Source organism: Sciurus vulgaris (assembly GCF_902686455.1).
Source record: "Sciurus vulgaris genome assembly, chromosome: 13".
Classification (NCBI taxonomy): Eukaryota; Metazoa; Chordata; class Mammalia; order Rodentia; family Sciuridae; genus Sciurus; species Sciurus vulgaris.
The window spans coordinates 46,153,681-46,178,996 of NC_136474.1; positions in this window are offsets into that span (position 1 = coordinate 46,153,681).

The window sequence follows — 25,316 nt, forward strand, 5'->3', positions numbered from 1 at the left end:
TACAGTTTCGCCTTTCCTAGAATTTCTTTTTATTCACTTATTTTCATTGTGGTAAAGGCATTGAAGATACACCCACTTAAAATATTTAGGTACACAATGCAATACTGTTTTATTAAATTAATTATTTTTAAATTTTTTACAGTCTGCATTTTGATTCATTGTACACGAATGGGGTACGTCATTTTGTTTATATGGTTGTACAAAATGTAGGTTCCTACCATTCATGTAAAAATACATGTACATAGGGTAGTGATGTCTGTCTCAGTCCACCATTTTTCATACCCTTCTCCCTTTCATTTCCTTCTACATTATCTAAAGTTTCTCCATTCTTCTCTTACTTCCCACAACCCCCCACCCCCATTATATATCATTCTCCACTTCTCAGGGAAAATACTGGGCCTTTGGTTTTTTGGGATTGGTTTACTTCACTTAGTATGATATTCTCCAATTCCATTCATTTATTTGCAAATGCCATAATATTATTCTTGTTTATGGCTGAATAATATTCCATTGGGTATATATACCATACTTTCTTTATCCATTCATCTGTTGAAAGGTATCTAGGTTGATTTCACAATCCAGCTATTGCGAATTGAGCTGCTATAAACATTGATGTGGCTGTGTTACTGTACAATGCTGATTTTAAGTCCTTTGGGTGTAAATTGAGGAGTGGGATAACTGCATCAAAAGATGGGTCCTTTCCAAATTTTCTGAGGATTCTCCACACTACTTTCCAGAGTGGCTGCACCAATTTGCAACTCCACCAGCAATGTAAAAGTGTGCCTTTTTCCCCACAACCATGCAAACATCTATTATTGCTTCTGTTCTTGATAATAGCCATTCTAATTGGAGTAAGATGAAATATTAGAGTTGTCTTAATTTGCATTTCTGTAATTACTAGAGATGTTGAACACTTTTTCCATATATTTATTAACAGCCTGTATGTCTTCTTCTGTAAAGTGTCTGTCCAGTTCCTTGACCCATTTATTGATTGGGTTCTTTGTATTTCTGGTGTAAAGTTTTGTAAATTCTTTATAAATTTTGGAGATAAGTGCTCTATCTGAAGTGCATGTGAAAAAGATTTTCTCCCACTCTGTAGGATCTCTCTTACTGTTCTCAATTGTATCCTTTGCTGAGAAAAAGCTTTTTAGTTTGAGTCCATCCCATTTATTTATTCTTGCTTTGATTTCTTGTGCTTTGGGAGTCTTGTTGAGGAAGTCTGATCCTAAACCAACATGATGAAGATTTGGGCCTACTTTGTCTTCTGTTAGGTGAAAGGTCTCTGGTCTAACTCCTAAGTCCTTGATCCATTTGAGTTGAGTTTTGTGCAGGGTGAGAGATACAGGTTTAATTTCTTTCTATGCATATGGATTTCCAGTTTTGCCAGCACCATTTGTTAAACAGGCTGAGAACAATAAAATAAGAAACAAAAACTGCTCATACACCTGGAGACTAAACATATGCTACTGAATAATGCAATGATAACAGAAGACATCAGGGAAGAACTAAAAAAATTCTTAGAGGTAAATGAGAACAATGACACAACATATCAAAATCTCCGGGACACTGTGAAAGCAGTACTAAAAGGAAAGTTCATTGCATTGAGCTCATACATTGAAAGAACAAAAAGTCAACAACTAAATGACCTAACATTATATCTCAAAGCCCTAGAAAAAGAAGAACAGATCAACACCAAAAAGAGTAGAAGACAGGAAATAATTAAGATCAGAGCTGAAATCAATGAAATTGAAACAAGAGAAACAATTCAAAAAATTGACAAAACAAAAAGTTGGTACTTTGAAAAAGTAAACAAAATTGATAAACCACAATACTGTTAATTGTAGGTGTGATGTTGCACAGTGGATCTCTAGAACTTGCTCATCTTGATTAACTGAAACGTTGATTCTTGGAACAGCAACTCCAGGTTCCCTCACACAATTTTTATTCTCTATTCCTAAGAATTTATTTCAGATAACCTAGAATAAGTGAAATAATGCAGTATTGGACCTATGACTGCCTTATTTCATTTAGCATAATATCCTTAAATCTCATCCATGTTGTAGAAAATGGCAGGATTTATTTCTTTTTAAGTATGAATAATAATACACCATTGTATATACAAGCCATATTTTTTTTTTCATACATTGATGGACATTTAGATTTCATACCTTGGCAATTATAAATAATATTGCAGTTAAACATGGAAGTGCAGATACCTTTCAAAGAACCTGATTTCTGTTCTTTTGGATTGATAATCAGAATAGAATGGCTGGATCACATGGCAGTTCTATTTTTAAGTTTTTGAAGAAGTGCCATACTGTTTACCATAGCTGCTATACCATTTTACATTCCCACTAACAACGAGTCCAATTTTTCTCACATCCTTACCAACACATTTTATCTTTTTTAATAATAAAAATTAGACCATTGCATATTATGCATAACACATGATATATATTTAATTTATACAATAGGTTACATATATAGGACATATATATAATATATATATATATGATCTATGTATAAAACAGATCACCTATTCCAAAGGAATTCAATGTTTTTTACAGAATTTGAAAATGTTCTATCTTTTAAAATTTATTTTTATTTTTACAGACTACATTTTGATTCACTATACACAAATGGGGTACAACTTTTAATTTCTATGGTTGTACACAATGTAGCTTCACACCATTCATGTAATCATACATATATATGGGTGATAATGTCTATCTTAGTCCACTATCTTTTCTTCCCCCACCCATTTCCCTCTACACAATTCAAAGTTGCTACATTCTTCTCTAATCACCCCCCCGCCACCCCTCCTGTGGTAATGTATCATCATCCACTTATCAGAGAAAATATTTGGCCTTTGGGTTTTGGGCATTGGCTTATTTCACTTAGCATGTTATTCTCCAACTTCATCCATTTATTTGCAAATGCCATAATATTATCCTTCTTTATGGCTGAATAATATTCCATTGTGTGTATATATATATATATATATATGTATGTATATATATATATATATATATATATACCAATATATATATATATACCAGTTTCTTTATCCATTCATCTGTTGAAGGTATCTAGGTTGGTTCCACAATCTAGCTATTGTGAATTGAGCTGCTATGAACATTGATGTGACTGCATCACTGTAGTATGCTGATTTTAAGTCCTTTGGGTATAAACTGAGGATTGGGATAGCTGAATCCAAAGCTGGGTCCATTCCAAGTTTTTTGAGGAATCTCTATACTGTTTCCCAGAGTGGCTGTACCAATTTGCAACTCCACCAGCAATGTCTAAGTGTGCCTTTTTCCCCACATCCATGCCAACACTTATTATTGCTTCTGTTCTTGATAATAGCCATTCTAATTGGAGTTAGATGAAAACTTAGAGTGGTTTTAGTTTGCATTTCTCTAATTACTAGAGATGATGGGAACATTTTCATATATTTGTTGATCACCTGTATATCTTCTGTGAAGGGTGTGCCCATTTACTTAGCCCAATTATTGACTGGGTTCTTTTTATTTTTGGTATAAAGTTTTTTAAGTTTTTATAAATTTTGGAGATTAGTGCTGTGTTAGAAGAGTGTGTGGAAAAGATTTTCTCCCACTCTATATGCATTCTCTTTACCTTATTGATTATTTCCTTTGCTGTGGAAAAGCTTGTTAGTCTGAATCTATCCCATTTATTGATTGCTGCTTTTATTTCTTGTCTTTGGAAGTCATGTTAAGGAAGTCTGCTACTAAGCCAATGTGATGAAGCTCCAGGTCTACTTTTTATTCTATTTAGTGAAGGGTGTCAGTTCTAATTCTAGATCCTTGATCCATTTTGAGTTGAGATTTGTACAGGATGAGAGAGATAGGGTTTTAATTTCATTTTACTGCATATGGATTTCCAGTTTTGCCAGCACCATTTGTTAAAGAGGCTATCTTTTCTCCATTGTATGTTTTTGGCACCTTTGTCTAGTATGAGATAACTGTACATATGTGGGTTTGTATCAGTGTCATCTATTCTGTACCTTTGGTTTACCTATTTTGGTGCCAATATCATACTGTTTTTGTTAGTCTTGCTCTATAGTAGAGTTTAAGGTTTGGTATTGTGATATCTCCTGCATCACTTTTCCTGCCCAGGATTGCTTTGGCTATCCTGGGTCTTTTATTCTTCTAGATGAATTTCATGATTCCTTTCTGTATTTCTATGAGGAGTGTCATTGGAATTTGAATTTGAATTGCAATAAATCTGTATGGAAATATAGCCATTTTGACAATGTTAATTCTGCCTATCCAAGAACATGGAAGATCTTTCCATCTTCTAAAGTTTTCTTCAATTTATTTCTTTAGTGTTCTGTAGTTTTCATTGTAGAGGCCTTTTACCTCTTCTGTTAGATTGACTCCCAAGTATTTTTGGTTTTTTGTGGCTATCGTGAATGGAATAGTTTTCCTGGTATTTCTTTCAGAGGATTCATCACTTATGATTAGAAATGCTTTAGATTTATGAGTGTTGATTTTATATCCTGCTAATTTGCTGAATTTATTTATTAGTTCTAGAAGTTTTCTGGTGGAGTTTTTTGGATCCTTTAAATATAGAATCATGTCATCAGCAAATAGTGAGAGCTTGAGTTCTTCTTTTCCTATTCATATCCCTTTAATTTCTGTGGTCTGTCTAATTGCTTTGGCTAGTATTTCAAGGATGATGTTGAATAGAAGTGGTGAAAGAGGGTATTCCTGTCTTGTTCCAGTTTCTAGAGGGAATGGTTTCAGTTTTTCTCCATTAAGAATGAAGTTGGCTGTGGGCTTAGCATAGATAGCCTTTAAAATGATGAGGTATGATTCTACTATCCTTAGTTTTTCTTGTGTTTTGAGCATGAAGCGGTGTTGTATTTTATCAAATGCTTTCTTAGCATCTACTGAAAGAATCATATGATTCTTAACCTTAAGTCTATTGATGTGATGAATTACACTTTTTGATTTCCAGATGTTGAACCAACCTTGCATCCCCGGGATGAACCCCACTTGATTGTAGTGCACTATTTTTAAATATGTTTTTGTACACAATTTGCCAGAATTTCATTCAGGATTTTTGTGTCTATGCTCATCAGAGTTATTGGTCTAAAATTTTCTTTCCTTGATGACTCTTTGTCTGGTTTTGGTATCAGAGTAATACTGGTTTCATAGAATGAATTTGGAAGGGTTTCCATTTTTTCTATTTCATGGTATACTTTGAGGAGTATAAGTTCGTCTTTGAAGGTCTTGTAGAACTCGGCTGAGAGTCTTTCTGGTCCCAGGTAGGCTTTTGATGGTGTCTTCAATTTTATTGCTTGAAATTGATCTGTTTAAATTATGTATGTCTTCCTGATTCAGTCTGGGAGCATCATATGTCCATAGAAATTTGTCAATATCTTTGAGATTTTCTGTTTTTAGAGTATAGATTTTCAAAGTAGCTTCTAATTATGTTATGTTTTTCAGTGGTGTCTGTTGTGATATTTCCTTTTTCATCACAAATTTTAGTAATTTGCATTTCCTCTCTCCTTCTCTTTGTTAGTGTGGCTAAGGGTTTATCTATTCTGTTTACTTTTTCAAAGAACCAACTTTTCATTTTGTCAATTTTTTGAATTGTTTCTCTTGTTTCATTTTCATTGATTTCAGCTCTGATTTTAATTATTTCCTGTCTTCTACTACTTTTGGTGTTGTTCTGTTCTTCTTTTTCTAGGACTTTGAGCTGTAATGTTAGGTCATTTAGTTGTTGACTTTTTATTCTTTTCTTGAATGAGCTCCATGCAATGAATTTTCCTCTTAGTACTGCTTTCATAGTGTCCCAGAGATTTCAATATGTTATATTGCTATTCATATTTATGTCTAAGAATTTTTTTAATTTCCTCTCTGATGTCTTGTGTTATCCATGCTTCATTTAGTCTCCAGGTGTTGGAGTAGTTTCTGTTTTTTATTGTATCATTTATTTCTGACATATGGTCTATTTTAGAGAAGGTTCCATCTGCTGCTGAGAAGAAAGTGTATTCACTCGTTGATGGATGAAATATTCTATATATGTTTATTAAGTCTAAATTATTGTTTTATTGAGGCCTGTGATTTCTTTGTTCAGTTTTTGATTGGGAGATCTATTCAATGGTGAAAGTGGTGTGTTAAAGTCACCCAGAATTACTGTGTTGAAGTCTACTGTGTTCCTGGAATTGAGAAGGATTTCTTTGACGTACATGGATGCACCATTGTTTGGGCATAAATATTTATGATCATTTCATCTTCCTGATTTATGTTTCCCTTAAGTAGTTTGAAATGTCCTTCTTTATCTCTTCTGACTAACTGGGCTTGAAGTCCACATTATCTGATGTAAGGATGGAAAGACCTGCTTTTTAACTGAGTCTTTGTGGGTGGTATGTTTTTTCCCATCCTTTTACCTTCAGTGTGTGGATATCTTTTCCTAGGGGGGTGAGTCTCTTGAGGGCAGCATATTGTTGGATCTTTCTTTTCAATCCAATCTTCCAGTCTATGTCTTTTGATTGATGAGTTTAGGTCATTAACTTTTAGGGTTATTATTGAAATATGATTTGTATTCCTGGTCATTTTGGCTTATTTTTGGTTTTTAACTTAACTTGGTTTCTCCTTTGTTTGGCTTTTCCTTTAGGGTAGTTCCTTCCTTTGCTGACCTACATTGTTGTTTTTCATTTCCTTCTCATGGAATATTTTGCTGAGAATGTTCTGTAGTGCAGGGTTTCTATGTATGAATTCTTTTAACTTTTGTTTATCATGGAAGGAATTTATTTCATCCTCAAATCTGAAGGTTAGTTTTTCTGGGTATATGATTCTTGGTAGTCAACCATGTTCTTTCAGAGCTTGAAATATGTGATTCCAGGCCCTTCTAGCTCTTAGGGTCTGGGCTGAGAAATCTGCTGATATCCATATTGGTTTCCCCCTATATGTAATCTTCTGTTTTTTCTCTCACAGTTTTTAAAATCCTATCTTTATTTTGAATGTTAGGCATTTTTATTATAATGTGCCTTGGTGTGAATCTGCTGTAATTTAGTGCATTTGGTGTTCTGTAAGCCACTTGTATTTGATTTTCCATTTCATTCTTCAGGTTTTGAAAATTTCCTGATATTATTTCACTAAATAGGTTGTTAATTCCTCTGGTTTGTGTCTCTGTGCCTTCCTCAATCCTGATAATTCTTAAATTTGGTCTTTTCATGATATCCTATAGTTCTTGGAGGTTCTGTTCATGATTTCTTATTTTCTGTTTGGTCAACTTTATTTTCAAGATTAAATATATTGTCTTCATTGTCTGAGGTTCTGTCTTCTATGTGATCTAGTCTGTTGGTCATCCTTTCCATTGAGTTTTTTTTATTTGGTTTATTGTTTTCTTCATTTCAAGGATTTCTTTTTGTGTTGTTTTTTCCAGAATCTCTATCTCTTTGTTGAAATGATATTTTGCCTCCTGCAGTTGCTCTTTCATCTGTTTATTGGAGTGATCTTTCATTGCCTGCATTTGCCTTCTTATCTCAACCTTTGTTTCACAAATCATTTTAGTTATATATATTCTGAACTCCTTTTCTGACATTTCTTCTACCATGCTGTAGAATGAATTCTATTAATATAGCATCTTGATTTGTTTGTGACACTTTCTTCCCTTGTTTTTTCATGTTGTTCTTGTATCTTCCCCTCAAGCAGTGTAGATCTGGGGTATTGTAGTTTCCCCCTGTAGGGTTTTAGGGACACTGCAGGTTTCAAAAACCTCTTCTTTAAGGGGGAGATCAATATTAGCAGCTCCCAGTACAGACAATATACAGCCCTAAACCAAATAGCCCCTATGAAGATATTAAGAGTATTGTCATAATAAGTAGAGAGGATGAGTTCTATTATTCTCTACAGTAAACCAAAAGATTCACGATGAGATCTACAGTTTCTAATGGTGGACAAAGAGAATTTGGATAATGGGATAAGAAAAGAGTATATAGAAGTACTAGATCATATGAAGTGTGAAAGTGTAATCAAAAAAAGTTGGTTATTAGCATGAGAAAAGGGAGAAAGAGACTCTGAGGAAACAGGTAAACAAAAGAAAAATAGAGCAAGAAAAATAAAGGAATAAAATATTAAAACTTTCACAAAGGAGAAAAAAATTTCTGCACTATAACAGTCATATAACTCCCATTCTTCAGTAGCCTGATGCATGAGTAGTACCTGACAATGAGCTTCCAGTCTCCAGCAAGCATCTCACGATGGGAATTCCCCCACCTAAAAATGGCAGTTTTTGCTTCCAGGATAATCCAAGATGGCTGCACTGGCTTCCAAAGTGTTGACAAATGGGGAGAGTGTAGGCGGGCTGGGGTTCCTGAAGGCAGGTCATGGTCAGTCAGGACAGGAGTCCTGAAGGTGGGGCATTGTTGATGAGGCCAGGGGTCCTGAAGTTGGGCACTGTCTGTCAGTCTGGGGGTCTTGCAGGTCCTGTGTCTTGTCCCAAAATGGCAGCAGCCATATGTGCAGGTACTGTGACAATGGCCTTCCAGGCAACAGTGGGCAGTAGGCGATCCACTGGTGCTCTGTGGGTGGTCTGCAGGCTACTGGTAGACGATTGGTAGGTGAATCTTGGGTGGTGGGTGATGGGTATGTGAAAGGAAGGCAAATGGCAAATGGGGTAAACAGCAGGGAATCCATGAGCAGCAAAGACTGCCTCACAGAGAAACAGATTTTTCCTCTGCTTGAATCTCGAGTTACAGAGCAACAAGGAATGCAGCCTTCCTCTATTCTGCCATCTTAGATCTCTGCACATGTTCTCTTATCACTGAGTTATCAGTATTATTCCAACTCATTTGTGATTGAGAAGAAAACAAAGCAAGCTAAACACCATAATATAGAACCAGAGGCTTCACAGAGCTCTGATTTTCTTTTACTTCATTTTGTTAATTTTGTATGAGCAATTTTAACAAGGCTATCACTTTTTCCATGAAGTTTGTCATTCTTTACAAATAACAATGGAAACATACCAGTAGCACAAAATTGAGAATTCTATCAACATTCAAATAACTGCCTCTTTATTTTCTGATTCTGTAATCTCAGAGGAAAGGTCTAGGTTGTCCTAATGATTAATTTTTGTAAAACCTGAAATAAATTCTAGGTTTTGAAAGATAACAAATTATGAAAATGAAATTATCACAAACTCTAAAAATTAGCTGCCCAGGGAGTTACGGGAAATAGCACACACAGCTTACTGGATGTGAAGACATCTAAGAGTATTTTGGTTTTCAGAAATGCAATTACTGCCAAAAGAAACTTAAAGTATAAATTGGAAGTAATTTTTTTTTCTATTACTGTCAAAGGAAGGAGTGTGAAGGAGGGGTAGAAAGGAGTGATTGGAGATTCTTGAAAATGGTTCTCAATTTTGACTTGATAATTAATTTCTTCCTATTGTCCCTGTCTCGTTGAGGTACTTTTTATTCTAAATCTAGAGGACCCACAGAAGGACTGGTTTAGCAAAAGCATATCTAAAGAAAACAGCTTCCTTATCTCTTTCTCTTGAAATCTAATTGCTGGTGGATTCTGGGAATAAGCAATTTGCCACATACATCAGCTATGAGCAGCAGATGGATCATTAATTGAGAATGGAACTTGATATGCATTATTTTATAAGATGGTTGTTAATTTGCTGAGAGTAGTTTTGGGATTTGAAAGGCTTTGCCATGGTCAAGGCATAAGAACAAACCAGTAAGTCTGTCATCTTAGTATTTGTGTCAGCTATTTCTTGATGGTACAAATGTACATTTTATCAGGGCCTGTGACAGTTTGAATTATGTATGTTTTACAATAGGTTATCATATACTTACGAAAAGGATTTTGTCAATATTAACAAAGCCTTTGCCTCATGCTAACTGGTGGTACTGCTATGAATAAACAGAACTGGACTAACTGGAACACCAAACTACTAGGAATCATTAATGTTGAGAAATGACCTCTTAAAATTTGATTTGGAGGTTTCTGCTAAGACTTTATGTTTTATTATAATGTGGGTTTCTTGTATACAGTATTCTAAATTATTTATTAATCGAAGTTGTGCCTAACCACAGCATCATTAATAATTAATTCTTCTTTTGGATCTGTGTGCCCCCATGTGATTAAATGTCTGTGCTTTTGCTTATGGAACCCACAAGCTGCTATTTTGCATTGATTAGAAGGAATGCACAAAGAGCACGCACCCATTATGGAATTCCCAAAGGACAGTCACAGTGACCTTTTCCTGAGTGCATCTAACCTCTGATGCACCATTATGTAGGAAGGGAAAAACAACAACATGTATTTTGCTACGTTTGAAAGCAGTGTGGTCCTGGTTAGGCAGAGCTCTTTGTGTGCCTTTTCACTGTTCCAATATTTATTTTTCCTCCAGGAACATGGAGATGGGTGAAAACAGAGGATAAGTTTTTTGAAATGTCCTCATCAATAGGAAAGAAAATAAAATAACTTTAAAACTATCTGCTTTGTGCAGAAATTTCAGCTTTATTCAGTATAATTGAATTCATTCTGATACGCTAGAACACATTTTAAGAACAAATCATTCATCCCAAAGCTCAGGCACGTCACATAATAAATGTAAGGGTCCATGATCCGCACCTGCAGAACTGCATGGGGCTCCATCTCGCACTACCTCTTAAAACTGCACGGATGTTCTCTTGGTCAAAATATTAGTATATTCAGAGACATGAGACATGTGCAGTCTGCTCACCAAGAAGAGAGAGGCTGCAGGCCACGTGTGGGCTTTTCATTGCCTTTGTCTGGAAGTGACAGTTGGTTCCCAGTCAAGAGTTCATTAGCCATCACTAGTCACATGGGTAGAATTGAATGGAAGATAGTAAGTTAGGGGAACAATACCATCTATGTCCTGGACTACACTTTCAGTCAACAAATATCTTTCTGTTTTCCTCTTCCAGTTACACAGATTCCCAGGGGAGACCATATATAAATTCCATCTAATGACAACCTCAGCTTAAAATCCAGTGTGCTGTCATCTCTTTGTTAGGTGCAGATATAGCTCCAACTCCTCTAGGTCCAGATGTGTATGGACTAAAAAGAACTGTCACTGTGTACTCTCATGGAAAGATAAGAGACAATGAAAGAAGACTCTCACCTACAGGGGGTAATAAAAGGCTATGCACAGTAGTGCCTTCCTGGTACCAGATCCCACTGAACATGTTATTAAGGGTACCCTCATCTGGGTGGAAAATGACATTGATTACTTGCTTTTGACTCCTCTTGGTCACATCTTAATAGGGCAGTAGGGAGTATAAACCTTTTTGGTGCTGTGTAATTTTCTGAGTTCTCAATTCTGGTCCATCAGACATTAGTAGCCTATGGCAGTTTCCCTTACTGTCCATCAGTACTCACTATCCCTCCTTGCCAGAAGTTTGTATGTCCCTCTCTGTTAATCTCTGAGTGTACTAGTGTTTTGACCAGGAACATACGAGTTGTGATATTTATTAGGTCTGGGTAGCTACTGCCTTTGCTCTCTGCCACATGGATTTGCTATGTTAGCTAGGAACCTAGAATAAAGAAAACATGAGACAGAGCCACAGCCAACTGCAGTGATTGTGCAGTGCAAAGGAGAACTCATCTATGCCTGTTGTAAGCCAAACATATTTTACAGTTGTTACAGCTTAACTTAGCCTGTCTTAAACTGATCTCAGCTCCAGGATTATTTGTAAGAACACATCTCTCAATCTGGCTACTTCTTTGGCAATATAAGTGTTACAAAAATTTGATACAGCTTCTAAAGTTATCTATTCTAGTTAGTTACATGTGCTGGCAAATGCATCCAACTTTCTCTTTAGACATGGTTCTCATATGTGAAATACTTGTGTGCTTTCTTATCTCTATAATATTTCCTTCTCTGAATTTGATGGCTGTACCTAGAGTCTCTTTGGATTTTGGTGAAAAGATTTTTATGGGATCCTATACTTAATTTAATTTTACCCTTAGGTATTTTAATTAGTTGAAAGGTTCTACTGTTTCTCAAGAAGGCTTTCTCAAGCCTGTTATGGCTTGGTGTCAAAACAATTGACTTTTCCAGCAGTGAAAGTACTAACTGTCCTAATTCCCTTTCATTAAACTATAAATTGACAAATTCATTGCTGAAATTACCTCTTCCTTGTCACATCTTATGAAATACAACCAAGAAGCAACCAGGACACAATATTAATGCAGTTTTTTCCCATCTCTTCTTATAGAGCTGTATCAAGTGTGCTTTATGACCCGTCTCCCACAATTTCACAGGTTCCAGTCTTACAAAATATTTTACCCGTTCAAAAATAGATTGTGAATGTAAATCTAGAAAACAGTTCTAAAATTAAAATGTGTGTTTTAAGAAACAGTTTGCTATTTTTCTAGGTTGATAACCGTTTCCTGGGTGGCTACTAAAACATTGCAGGTACTTCAGGATTTGGGCCAGTTTGTTAGAGCACCGTGTCTCTCCTGGAACCGGTTTCTGTGTTAGTCAGAATAGGCTGGGTGGTGCTGGGGTCTATTTTCAGTTGCTTAACTAGGTACCACAGACTGGGTAATTTACAAAGACAGGAGATTTATTTAGCTCATGTTCCAGAGCATGGTGCCAGTATCTTCTTGCCACTTCATAATATGGTGAAGGGTGTCATATGGCCAGACAGAGCAAACTTGCTAACTTGAGTCTTTCTTCCTCCTTTATGAAGCCACTAATGCAATCATTGAGTGCCACCCTGATAACTTAATTGCAATTTAGTAATCTCCCAAACCTCCATCTCAAATCATTAGCATATGACTAATTAGCATGGGACTAAGTTTCAATATGCATTTTAGAGTGGACAAATATCCAGACCATAGCATGGAATAAACAGTAATCTCAAAATACCTGTGGCTTTTCATACTAAAAGAGGTTTCAAGGTCTTAGTACATGTCCCTTACAGATGGGTAGGCCTCTGTTCCAGATAGCCCCATGGAGGGCCCACTGTGTGGTACGTGCACTAGATAGAATGACAGCTGTCTTTTACAAAGGCTCAGCCAGGGTGTGACACATTGCATTTCTCCCGTGAAGCATTGGTCTCCCCGATTCCATCTAGCTTTCTGTAAAGGGACTCAAAAAGCAAATGGAATCTTTGGTTAATACCCCTATCTCTACAAAAACAATGTAACATACCAATCAAAAAGAAGCAAGTGACCATAACAAAATATGAACAAAATGACAGGAAAGGGAAAAAAAAACTTATCATAATAACCAGGCATAGGAATTATGGGATAAATAATCAAGTTTCTGACATGTCTATTCATATGACAGAAAAGAACATAATAATTTCTGAAATATTCAGAAGAGAACTGCCTAATTTGCAAGCTTTATCTCTTCCTTGCTCCACATATTCTCTGGTATATTAGTATAGTAATCATTCCTTAATACAAGAGATGGAATTCAAACTAAGCCATTTTATATACTACACTTGCTACAGCAAAAGGTACCTATAACACTCAAATCTCGTGTCTAGACAACCTGTAATCAAGCTCAATCAATTGCATGGCTGTATAATTAATTGCCACACCAGAACATTTTGAGAGAGAAAAGGTAGGATATTAAGTATACAGGGACTGCCCACATAATTTTCCGTTCTAAATTTAAGGATGTGTAAAAAGGAGTTGTAGAGAGATTAAGGTGCTCACTCCAGGTCACAATATTAAGAAATGTGTGCTCACTGGAACTGCCTGGTCCCCACATCCAAGCTGTCCCCCACTGTGCCATTGAAAAGACCCCCTCTCCTCTCACTAGAGGGCCATTAATACTAAATTACCTAAACTGAGATAACTAGTTAATGAAATTGGAGAATGTAGGGTAGCTTTGTTATGTCATTTACTTGTGATAATTCTATGCAATCAGAAATGAACACAAGTACAGGTTGGAAATAATGACAAATATAAAGAACCTAGCTGGACCAAACTGTTTCTTAACAGGGCAGGGGAGTGAATTAGGGTAAGAGATAGGGCAAGACCTTTAGGGACCTCAGAAGATTGGCTCAGTATTTCATTTTTAACAATAATGTCTAAAAAATTATTCAGGAAAAGAGTAAAAAAGGTTAATATCCAACTTAGCATAAATGACTAGTATACCCTCTCATATACAATATGAATAATTCAATTTATTTCTCTGTGTCCTTCAACATAATACCTGCACATAATCAGAGGGGTGGTTTAAAAGTGATTATAGAAGTTGCTCGACAGGACAGCATAAACGGATGGTAGAAACAGAAAACATCATAAATGTGAAATCCACAGAGAAGTGACCAGAACTCAGAAGCAAGGATGCATTTCATTTTCACAGGATGGCTCCTGCGTTTTCCTTTTGTTTTGCTTTGGGGCATTATAATCTTTTTTAAGATCCCAAGATCATTTGTTAATTTTCATGCCCGGGGATAATCAAAGCTCACTGGTATGTTTTTCAGGAGTCTGTCAAACCCATCAAGCATAGTGTAAGGAGTGATAAAAGAGAGGGAAGGAAACATGGTGTGAGGGAATCAAGGAGCGAATGAGTGACTGCAGAGTGAGACCAGGGTTTAAAAGAGCAGACCCTGTCCCTCCACAGCCTCTGCTCCTCAGCTATAGACAGTCAGAACTAGACAGGCTGTGTGATCTGTTTTTAAGCCTGTGAATATGTAACGTTGGTCCTAAACAGTTCCATAGCGGTTGAGAGAGCTACACTAGAAATAAAGCCCTTATTGGGCATTTTTATAACTCAAATACTTTTTAAATAACATCTTCCCTATAAAACTGGCAATGTCCATTCCAGTTTACCAAGACCTCCCTAGGAGAGTTCTTATTAATTAGGTATGGATTTGGTGAGGCTTATTTGATAATTAACAAGGTCATTTGCAGGTTGCCCACCTTCTGGTTTAAATTTTAATTTGAATTTTTGACGTGGCATTGGACTTTTGATGTCCCTTGAGAAGTCAGTCCTGCTTGCGTTAACTAGTTCACATACATTTTGCTGTGGGCAAATTATTATAAAGACTCACAGTTAGAAATTAATTTAGATTTTGCTAGTGTTTCATTCAGATAATGGTCATAATCCAATCAATCCTCACTGGTAAGTTTTCTGATTCTATCTTGGATATTTTTCATCACACGTGAAAGGGATGATGATTCATGATTGTATGTAGCACTCTCAGTGAAACAAAACTGATTTTGGGGAAAAAAAATAGATATAATCATGTAGTTATACCTGGCATAAATTTAAGTCTGTTGACTTCATAAGGAAAGCTGTTGTCCAAAAGCCTTATTGTCTACTTCAAAAACCTAGTTAGTAAGTCATGAAATCAAGAATGATCTAATGTCTGAACTTTTTATGGTTTAGAGTATCAGCACCATATGACCCAAAATTGTTAATCCAGTTAGTTTATACATTTATTTTGAGGAGAAAGTTATGTGTTTATTGTGGTTTATATATTACTTCATCTGAATGTTAGAGAGTAATCTGTTTTATCTCTAGATTTGAAGGTAAGGATATCTCTCTTCTACCTCAGACTTCTTTTTTCTCCTTTGCAACAGTCTCTAGTACATATTGATTGTGTTTTTTTGGTTCTGTTTCTGTGAACTGTTACCACCACATTCACCCATAAGATTCTATGTTCCCAGAAAAGCCATTTATAGAAATGTGATTTTTTTTTTCAACCCACCTATCTTTCTGTTTCAAAAAATAAGTGTATAAACCTTCCAACTAGGGATTTTCCTGTTGTTAAAAAGCAAGAATTTTGGTATGTAAAATAACAATCTTGGGAACACTGAAGAGATTCCAGAATTTTATACAGTTTTAATGATAATTCCAAATTTGAAAAGGACTCTATCATCCTCATTTTCTTCTAGGCTGGTGGATGTGCATTTCAGTGGAGTTCATCCCTTCATTTTTGTCCCTGTGCATGGTGCTTAGTACCTTTTAGCAGGTTTTCCGATCCTATCTGTAGGAGAAGCTTGTTTCTCCATGAGTCCTCCTTATTCCAAAATGTGAAATCAAGAGACAAAGGTTTCTCTTCCTGGTGTTTTGAGGGAATAATCTATATTTTTCAGTCATCTGGATTCAGGAAATCCCATTTCCCCTCAATTCTATTCCTCATAGCAATGACTCTACTGGCCATTCCCTAATTGGGACATGTTAAAATAAATGAGATCCTGGATAAATGCATTTTGTCCCCTTAAATTTGGACACACTGAGAGAGAAGAACAGAACACTGGAGTTGCCTAAGAAGTGTACTTGGGACATTTCAAGATTCTAGCAGGTGGTGGCTCTATGTCTAACCTCCATGGCCTGCAGAATAGTGAGGGATGTGATGGGCCACTAGCATGTTTCCATGGAAGTCTGAGGCCCTAGTGTTTCGGGGCGCAACTTAAGAATAGCCCCATCACCACTGAGAAGTCCAAATTTGAGAGTCTTTATTAAGTTGGCCAGCTGACTGTCTCACACAATGCCCCAAAAAATGGCTATTGGGAGAACAGCCCCAGCCACAGGGTTGTAGGGGTTCTTATACCAAAAATCACATCAATCATAAGTGTCTGTTGCTATGATTCAAAATTACAAACTAACATCATGAGATCATCAACAGAGGGGGAAGTGGGTCAAAATGACCCTTACCTAGGTACAAACTAAAGAATGGTTACTAACATCCACAAAATCACCGTTCACATGGTACATTGGTTGGGAGCAATAGAGATCAAAAGAGCAATTTTTCATTGCATAAGAGTTGTCATTTTGTATTGCTAAACATGTCATGCTAAGTAACTGAGGATGGGTACAGAGGCAGGGTGTTTCCATGGGAGAAGCTTATTTCCTAAATTACATGGAGTTTCAGAGTAAAATGCAGTTTGTTTAGTTATTTCCTTTATATTCTGACCTATAACATTCTCATGGAGCCAGATCTGTCAGCCCATCACACCAGATGTGTAGAATTACATAGTGAACTTCCATTTGCTCCAAAGACTCTGGGAGAAATCAATGAATGTTTCAGTGACCTTACATTAAAGTACGTGCCGGGGTCCAGCCCTAGCAGGAGTCCATGGGTTCCACACTGGTAAACAGGATGCGGGAGACAGCGTCGGCGATGGATGGAGAATGAAAGACACAGACTCTAGTTCTGGTGCAATCAATCCCACTTTATTTTGGGGAAGGCTGGGTTTATATACATTTTTCTTCAGGCTTTGATAACAGGCTTGTGATTAATAAAATCAAAGAAGTTTCCAAAGCATAGGCAGAAATTGTTTTTACCGAAAGATTATGAGAAAACAGTAACCTTACAGATCATCCTTACTTAATCACAATTATTTTAAGAATATCTAACTATGTCAATGATCTAATACAATGTTTATTTCCTTAATATCTAAACTCTATATGACCTAAGACTATTTTTATTATTTTTGCGGTAAAGCGATAGACAAATAATGTCATGTGACCATCTCTACTAGGTCCTTCTGGTTAATATTTAAATTGCTACGTTAAAGGTTACAGGAGAGCAGCAGTCCCAATGGTTATTATGTACCAACGTTTATTATAGGGGTGACCTATTCTTTGTAGGAAGGAAGGAATGTTGTGAAACCTTATTTTTTTACCTTACCACCACACATAAACAAAACCATCATCTGGATTAAACTACCCTGTAGGAGACAGGGGGAGATCTATATCTACCTTCTCTAAGGGCTTGCCTTTAGGGGGGAACCAGGGCTTGCCATAGATAAAATAAGCTAGTCCATATCTAGTAGCTACTGTGGGAGGTGCTTTGTGCTTAGAACTTGGGAAAACATTGTTATATATAAATTTCTGTGCCCCAATGGGTTCTGGCTGTGCCAATAAATGCAGTGTTTGATTTTTAACATAATAAAAACATTCTCCTGTAGTGAGGTTAACATCACAGGGTTTCAACATGTGTTTTGTCTCTGTGATGTTTTTCTGGAAATTTGTAGAATTATTCCCTCACCTCTAGCAAGATCCCCAGACTGAAGTGAGTAATATATTATTAGGAAAACTCCACAGAATAACATCCAAGCTAGGGAGGCATACATCTGGCTACAATCCTTTTAGGATGAGTCTCTGCAATCATCCTTGAGTGGAACTCTGTCAAGCATTGCAAGGAGAGCCAGGTGCCCCTGCAAGTACGTCCCCAATCTGAAATCCTATGAAATATGAAATACTCCTTATCTACACAGAATTGTGAAACATCAGTGCCTTGTGATGATCAATGACAAACTACAGTAATCCAATCTAGTAGGACTCCAGGATTGAAGGTCTGAGTAGCTCTACCAAGTACAAAACCAACACCAGCACAGGTGCTTTCAGATGGCAAAGGGAACAGAATGGGTAATGAAAGCTGCTAGTTGCAAATACCAACCCCGACCTGTTGTAGAAATGATGACTGAGTTGTGAGTACTTCTCCTTAGTTTGTTATGAATGTTTGAATCTGTACACATACACTGTACTCATGCATGTACACACTTTTATTTATTTTTCATGTAACAAGATGAATTAACTATACATTACAGCATTTAAGTAATCTAAACTTGGTGTTATAGTGTTTAATTTCCAGGATGCTTTGGTTTACATGTGGTGTCCCCCAAAAGCTCACGTGTGAGACAATGCAGGAAGGTTTGGAGAAGAAATGAGTTGGTTATAGACTTAACATAATCAGTGAATTAACCCCTGATGGGATTAACTGAGTGGTAACTGGAGGCAGGTGGGTTGTGACTGGAGGAGGTGGTTCATTGGGAGTGTAGTTTGGGGTATATATTTTGTATCTGGAGAGTGGAGTCTCTCTCTTTCTCTCTTTCCTGATCATCATGTGAGCTGCAACCCTGTACCATGCTCTTCCTCCATGATGGTCTGCCTCACCTGGAGCCCTGAGAAATGGAGCCTGCTGTCTATGAATTGAGAACTCTGAAACTGAGCCCTCAAGAAAAGTTTCCCTTCTCTGCAGTTGTGCTGGTTGGGTTTTTAAGTCACAGTCATGAAAAAGCTGACTAAAATTCAGGATATCAAGGAGAAGAGTGAACATCACCCAAGGACTGCACATCTTCTGGGGAAAGATAAGTGTCTTTTCGGTTGTATGTAGGATGGTTGTATCATGTGTGGTAAAAACTATTGCTTTATTATTATCTTTATTTGGAGATTAAGTATGGTTTACAGAGATGTGTATGAGTGCCAAGTTGACAAGCATAGGACTCTGATGACCAATTCTATGTGTCAACTTGACTTGGGAATAGTGCCCAGTTATTTGGTCAAACAATAGTCTGGATGTTGTGAGGGTATGTTTTAGACATAAATGTTTATGCTCAGTCGACTTTAGGTAAAGCAGATGACTCTCCATAATGTGGGCGGACCTCATTTGATCAGTTGAATGTTTTAAGAATAAAGGCTGGGATTCCCCAGAGAAAAAAGAAGTTCTTAAGACAGCAACATAGAAATTATGCATAGGTTTCTAACCTGCTGGCCTTGGAGAGTTTTAACTCAAGATTGCAATGTCATCTCTTACCTCAATTTCACCTCACCATTCTGTCTTACAGATTTCAGGCTTGCCAGTCCCCATAATCATCATGTGAGCCAATTCCTTAAATATCTAGGCCTGTAACTATTTTGTAAGCCTCTCTCTCTCTCTATCCCACCACTGCTTTCTGTGTACACACACACACACACACACACACACACACATATATATACATATTATATATATATATACATAAAAATCTTTTTTCTATCTGTAACTCCTGTTAGTTCTTTTCTTTTTCTTTTTCTAAAGAGAACTCAAAGCCAAAGGGAACACAACAGGGACTTTTTTGAAAATTAGGAAAGTTTAATCCCTCCTCCCAGTGACTAAACCCAACCTGGGAAATAGAAAATACATAATATCCAACTTTTCTGGGTGAAAATATAATGAATTAAAAATGTAAATTAAAAATGAATTGGTTAACATCAATGTTTATAGCACCTCAGTTCACAATGACTAAGCTACAGAACCAACCTAGATGCCCTTCAAAATATGAATGGATAAAGAAGATGTGATGCATATATACACACAAGAGAATCTTACTTAGCCATAAAAAATGACTTTATGACTTTTGCAGGTAAATTGATGGATCTTGAGACTATTATGCTAAAGTAATTAAGCCAATCTCCCAAACCAAAGGCCAAATGTTCTCTCTGAAATGTGGATGCTAACACACAACAAGGCAGGGTGGTATAGAAGTTCAGTGGATTAGACAAAGGGGAATGAACGGAAGGGAAGAAGAATGGAATTAGGAAAGACAATGGACTGAATCTGACATAACTTTCCAATCCACATATGAATACACCACATAGTGAAACTTCCCATCATGTACAACCACAAGACTGGGATCCTAATTAGAATATTATGTACTCCATGTTTGCATAAGTATGTCAAAATGTACTCTACTGACATGTATAACTAAAAAGAATAAATAAAAAAGTTGAGTTGGCTGTACAACTCAGTTCAAACATTTGCTTCTGAAGGATCAGGCAAGGTCCTTGCTCTGAAAGAACTTACAGACCTAATCCTTTGCACCTGATCTTTCCTTTTATAGTAAATTAACATGTTCTGTAGTCAGATATCTTAAACATAAGCCTCACAAGCCATTACTAGTGATCTGGGAGCCAGAGACCAAGGACAAGGACTGCATTCTGAATATAGGAATGACAGCCGAGATTTTTCCTCATTCCCACCCTGAGCTCTGTCTTACCCTCCCCTGTCAATCAGTAGTGTATATGGCAGGTAAAGTTGGAATGTCAAGTTTCTTTGGGGCTTTGTACAATATCTATGAAAGTATATAAATTTAAATTCTTTGAGGGCAAGAGCCATACAACTGACACCTGTAGTGAGTTTCACAGGAGAAATCCAGAGAAATTCGTAAATAATTTACAAATGGTAGTCCCAATTCAGATGAAGCCATTTCTTTTCTGAGAAGTAATAACAATGACAACTTTTAGTTGCTTTTGCAAGCACTATACATGCACACACACACACACACACACGCGTGCACACACACACACACACACACACACACAAGAAGGATTTGCTTAGTGACTCTTTATAAAGCACTATTATTCTACAAATATTTTATACATATAGAGATATCTATAGCTCTCTCTATTTTTTCTAGAATACATTAATTATATGTATTCTAGATAATGAACTGATCTTAAAAAGAAAAGGAAGAACTCTTAATATAAAGTCCAAAGCTAGATTGCTTTCTTCATTCAATAATTTCTATAAACAGAACAGTAAAAAGAGACACAAGTACCTTCTCACTCCTGTCATATGTAAAAGAAAATGAAAGGAGAAGGAAATTATGTTACACAATCTTCATCTAAACTGAAAGTGCTATTGGTTGTGCATTTTTCTAATTTCTGGGGTTTGAGTCCTTCACTTCATTGATGAAACCCCTTTTGTTGCAGCTTGTTCAATACTTTCCTTAAACTTTCAGCTTTGTTTCTATCCTTTTCTCAATTATTCCTACAGCCTTTTTTCTACTAAGAAAATCTTGTAAAATAGCTAATGTAGAGTGAAATATAACAGGAAAAGCAGGTATAGAAGAGGCCCAGTGGGAAACCAGCAAATTATGCAGTATATGAAAGGGCAGGGAATAACCAAAGAGGCCAATTTGTGGATTTTTTTCCCATTCTGCCAGCTGCCCCTTCAAGCTGTTGATTGTTTCCTTTGTTGTTCAGAAGCTTTTTAGTTTCATATAATACACTTATCTATTTTTGCTTTTGTTGCCTGGGCTTGTCAGGTCATATCCAAAAAGATTCCATTCCAGTCCAAGTTCATAGGATTTTTTTTTTCCTTATTTTCCTCTGGTAGTGTAATGTTTTGGCATTTTACAGTTAAATCTTTAATTCATTTGAGTTGATTTTTATTATGGTGAGAAATGAGTCCAACTTGATTCTTCTGCATATAGATATCTAATTTTCTCACCAACATTTATTAAAGAGACTGTCCTTTCCCCTGTGTATGTACATTCTTGATGCCTTCCTTGAAAATCAGTTGGCTTTAAATGCACAGGTTTATTTTTCTGTTCTCTGTTCTATTCCATTGATCTATGCATCTGTTCTTATGCCAGTAACATACTATTTTGGTTACTCTAGCTTTGCAATATATTTTGAAGGAAGCAAAATAAACCAGGCATAGGAGAACAAAGACCACATGCTATTACTCATTTGTGGAATCTAAAAAAAAATTGATCTCATTTAAGTACAGAGCAGAATAATGGGCTCTCAAGACTGAAGCTGGAATGGGAAGACATTGGTCAATGGGTACAAGATTAAAGTTAGAAAAAATAAGTTCTGGTGTTCTGTAGCACACAGTAGGATGGTTAAAATTAACAATATGGTAGTATGAATTTCAAAATTCCTATAAAGGATTCTGAAGATTCTTTTTTTTTTTAAATTTGTTTTTATTGTAAACAAATGGGATACATCTTGTTTGTCTGTACATGAAGTAGAGGCATACCATTTGTATAATCATATCACAAAGACAGGAAGAATGTTTGAGGTGATGAATATGTTAATGCCGTGAGGGGATCTTTCTACAATATATACATGTATGGAATCATCACACTGCACCTTATAAATATATACAATTATGTGTTGATTAGAAACAAAACTTTAAAAAAAAATTGATTGACAAGGTGAACCCCCCAACCTGGAAACTCAGCTTTACCCCTGAGATTTCAATAATTGCCTGTACGGAAACAGTGGCATCAGTTCACCCAGGAATTATGCAATTTCAGTGAATGCCTAATTTACAAAAAAGTTAACAGGGAGCCAGTGACTGAGTAAGATGCCAGAATGATCACCTCAGGGGTATTAAACTGATGGAATTCGGGGTGAAATGCAGTAAGATTGTACTAACAAATAATAGTGCTGAATGGATGGGCAGCAAGGAATACTGGTCATAAAGGTGAAGTCTAGGTAGACAGAAAAGTCGAAGTCAAGAGTAAGTGAAATGCAAGTACCAAACATGGAACCAGATTCCATGAAACAGGGAACTTCCAAGGAAGTGTAAAGCTGATAGAGGGCATTTGCAGGGTCTGTGTAAAGTGAGATAATGCAGCAGGACTTTAGCTCAGTGATGTTAAAGGGAAAAATACACCGCATGTGACTGTAACTTACTTACTTCAAGGTCGCCCTGATGATCATCATATTTATTGTGAACATATGCCTGTATTAGTTTTCTTTTGATGCTGTAACACATTGTTACAAACCTTGCAGCTTAACCCAGCACAAGTTAATTATCTCAGAGGATGTCAATGTTACCTGATTGGTTTCTCAGCTCCAGATTTCAGGAGGCTGAACCCAAGGTATTAAATCTGGGGGGAATCACTCTCAGTCAAATTCAGGTTGTTGATAGCCCCAGTTCTTTGTTGGAGTATGACAGAAGTCTCTGTTTCCTTATTGGCTGGCAGTTAGGAGCCACCCTTAGCTTCTAGATGCCTCTCTCCAGTCCTCACACATAGCCCCTGTATCTCAGAGCCAGTACTAGACCATGGACTTCTGCTCTTACTTGGAATCTCTCTGATTTCCCATTCTTACACATCTTTCTTCTGCTTCATCTTCTACTGCAGCTCTGACTCCAGGTTGAAATGGATCTGTGCTGTAAGGGCTTGTGTCATTAGATTAAGCTCAACTAGATAATCCAGAATTTATATCTATGCTGAGATCCTTAACTTTAATTGAACCTACAAAGTCCCTTAGTCATATTAGGTAACATTTTCACATATCCACAGCTGTGAGAATTGGGGAACTGGATATCTTGAAGGGAGAGAGGACTCAATTCTGTCTACCACAAAGCCTGTATTTTATTATTTTGCTGGTGAGATTACCTATTTTGTATCTTTAATTGTTGTATATGAAGAAGTTTACAGTTACCCTCTTTCTTAGGAGATACTAAATTTCAGAGATTGTTAAGCAAAGATGTATGATTAGACTATACATAGGAGTGAGAAAGTCTTTAGAAATATTATCAGTGTGCTCTGGTAGTTGATGAAATCATCTTTTGATTCTGTAAGGTCATATAGTCCAATAAATACTACTATAATTCTGAAAGCTGTATTTGTGTAGGTTGTAACCAGTAGAAGGATGCTCAGCTAAGGATCTTGAACGCAGCTAGCACTCCACCTACCAAACTATCCTGGCAATGCCTCAAGAAACAATCGCCACATGGGTTCACTGTAGCCTTGGAACTTTCTCCCATCAACTGTACTATGTAATGGTGTTAGGTAAGAATTTGACATGCTCTAATTCCCCAATTTTTTCTTTACTCAGTCTTAGGGCACCCATCCCTCTTCTTTTTCTTTTTGTTATTTAATCATTGTCTTTCTCAGTTCGCCAAGCAGTTTTAAATATATCATCTCTCCAGAGTACAACATTTTCTTCATTGATTACATTCTATGTTGGCTTTTTCCTGATACCATCTAAGTAAACACTGTAACTTTATCAGTAATATTTCCCCACACTTTATTTTAGGGAAGACTATTTCTGGGAAGATGTCTTCAAGAGAGTTCATTTCTTCCATTATGTGAGAATTCCTGTAAAGCTCAACTAAAGAGGGGGGGGGGTGGCTCTAGCTATCAAAGTACCAGGACTTTCTGGATATTTTTTTCTACAATATACCCCAGTCCAGTTTCTTCTTCAAAAATATATATTGCTATTGACTCTGATTAATTTTCTAGAGTTTTTTCCTAGGATTCCACTACTTAAGGGTAAGCTCTTCATAAGAACTATACTTCAGAACACATCCTTTATAAGTAATAAAAGTCATTTGTTTTTCAGTATTGTCCAGCATATTATTTTTTATTTTCCTGGTTTTAATGGAAAAATTATTGTTTCATTGGATAACAATCCTACATTTTGTGAAATTTTATGGAAAAAATTGACAGAATTCAGTAATTTTTGAGATGTAGGTCTGTGCTAATCAGCTTCATGTTACTACAACAAAATACCTGAGACAACTAACTTTATAAAAAGAAAAGGTTCATTTAGTTCACAATTTTGTTGGCTCAAAGGCATGGTACTTTTATCAACTTAGTTCTGGTGAAGATAACAGATCATGATACATCCTGGTGGGAACTGTGTGTTGGAGGAAAATGGTCACAACTTGAGCCAAAGCAGAGAGTGTGAGACAGATAGAAAGATGCATCCTACAATCCCTTTGAAGGGCATGTCCCAATAACTCAGTGACTTCCCACTAGGGTGCACCTCCTGAAGATTCCACCACCTCCTGGTAGCTTACAATCATAGACCTAGCTTATAATCAT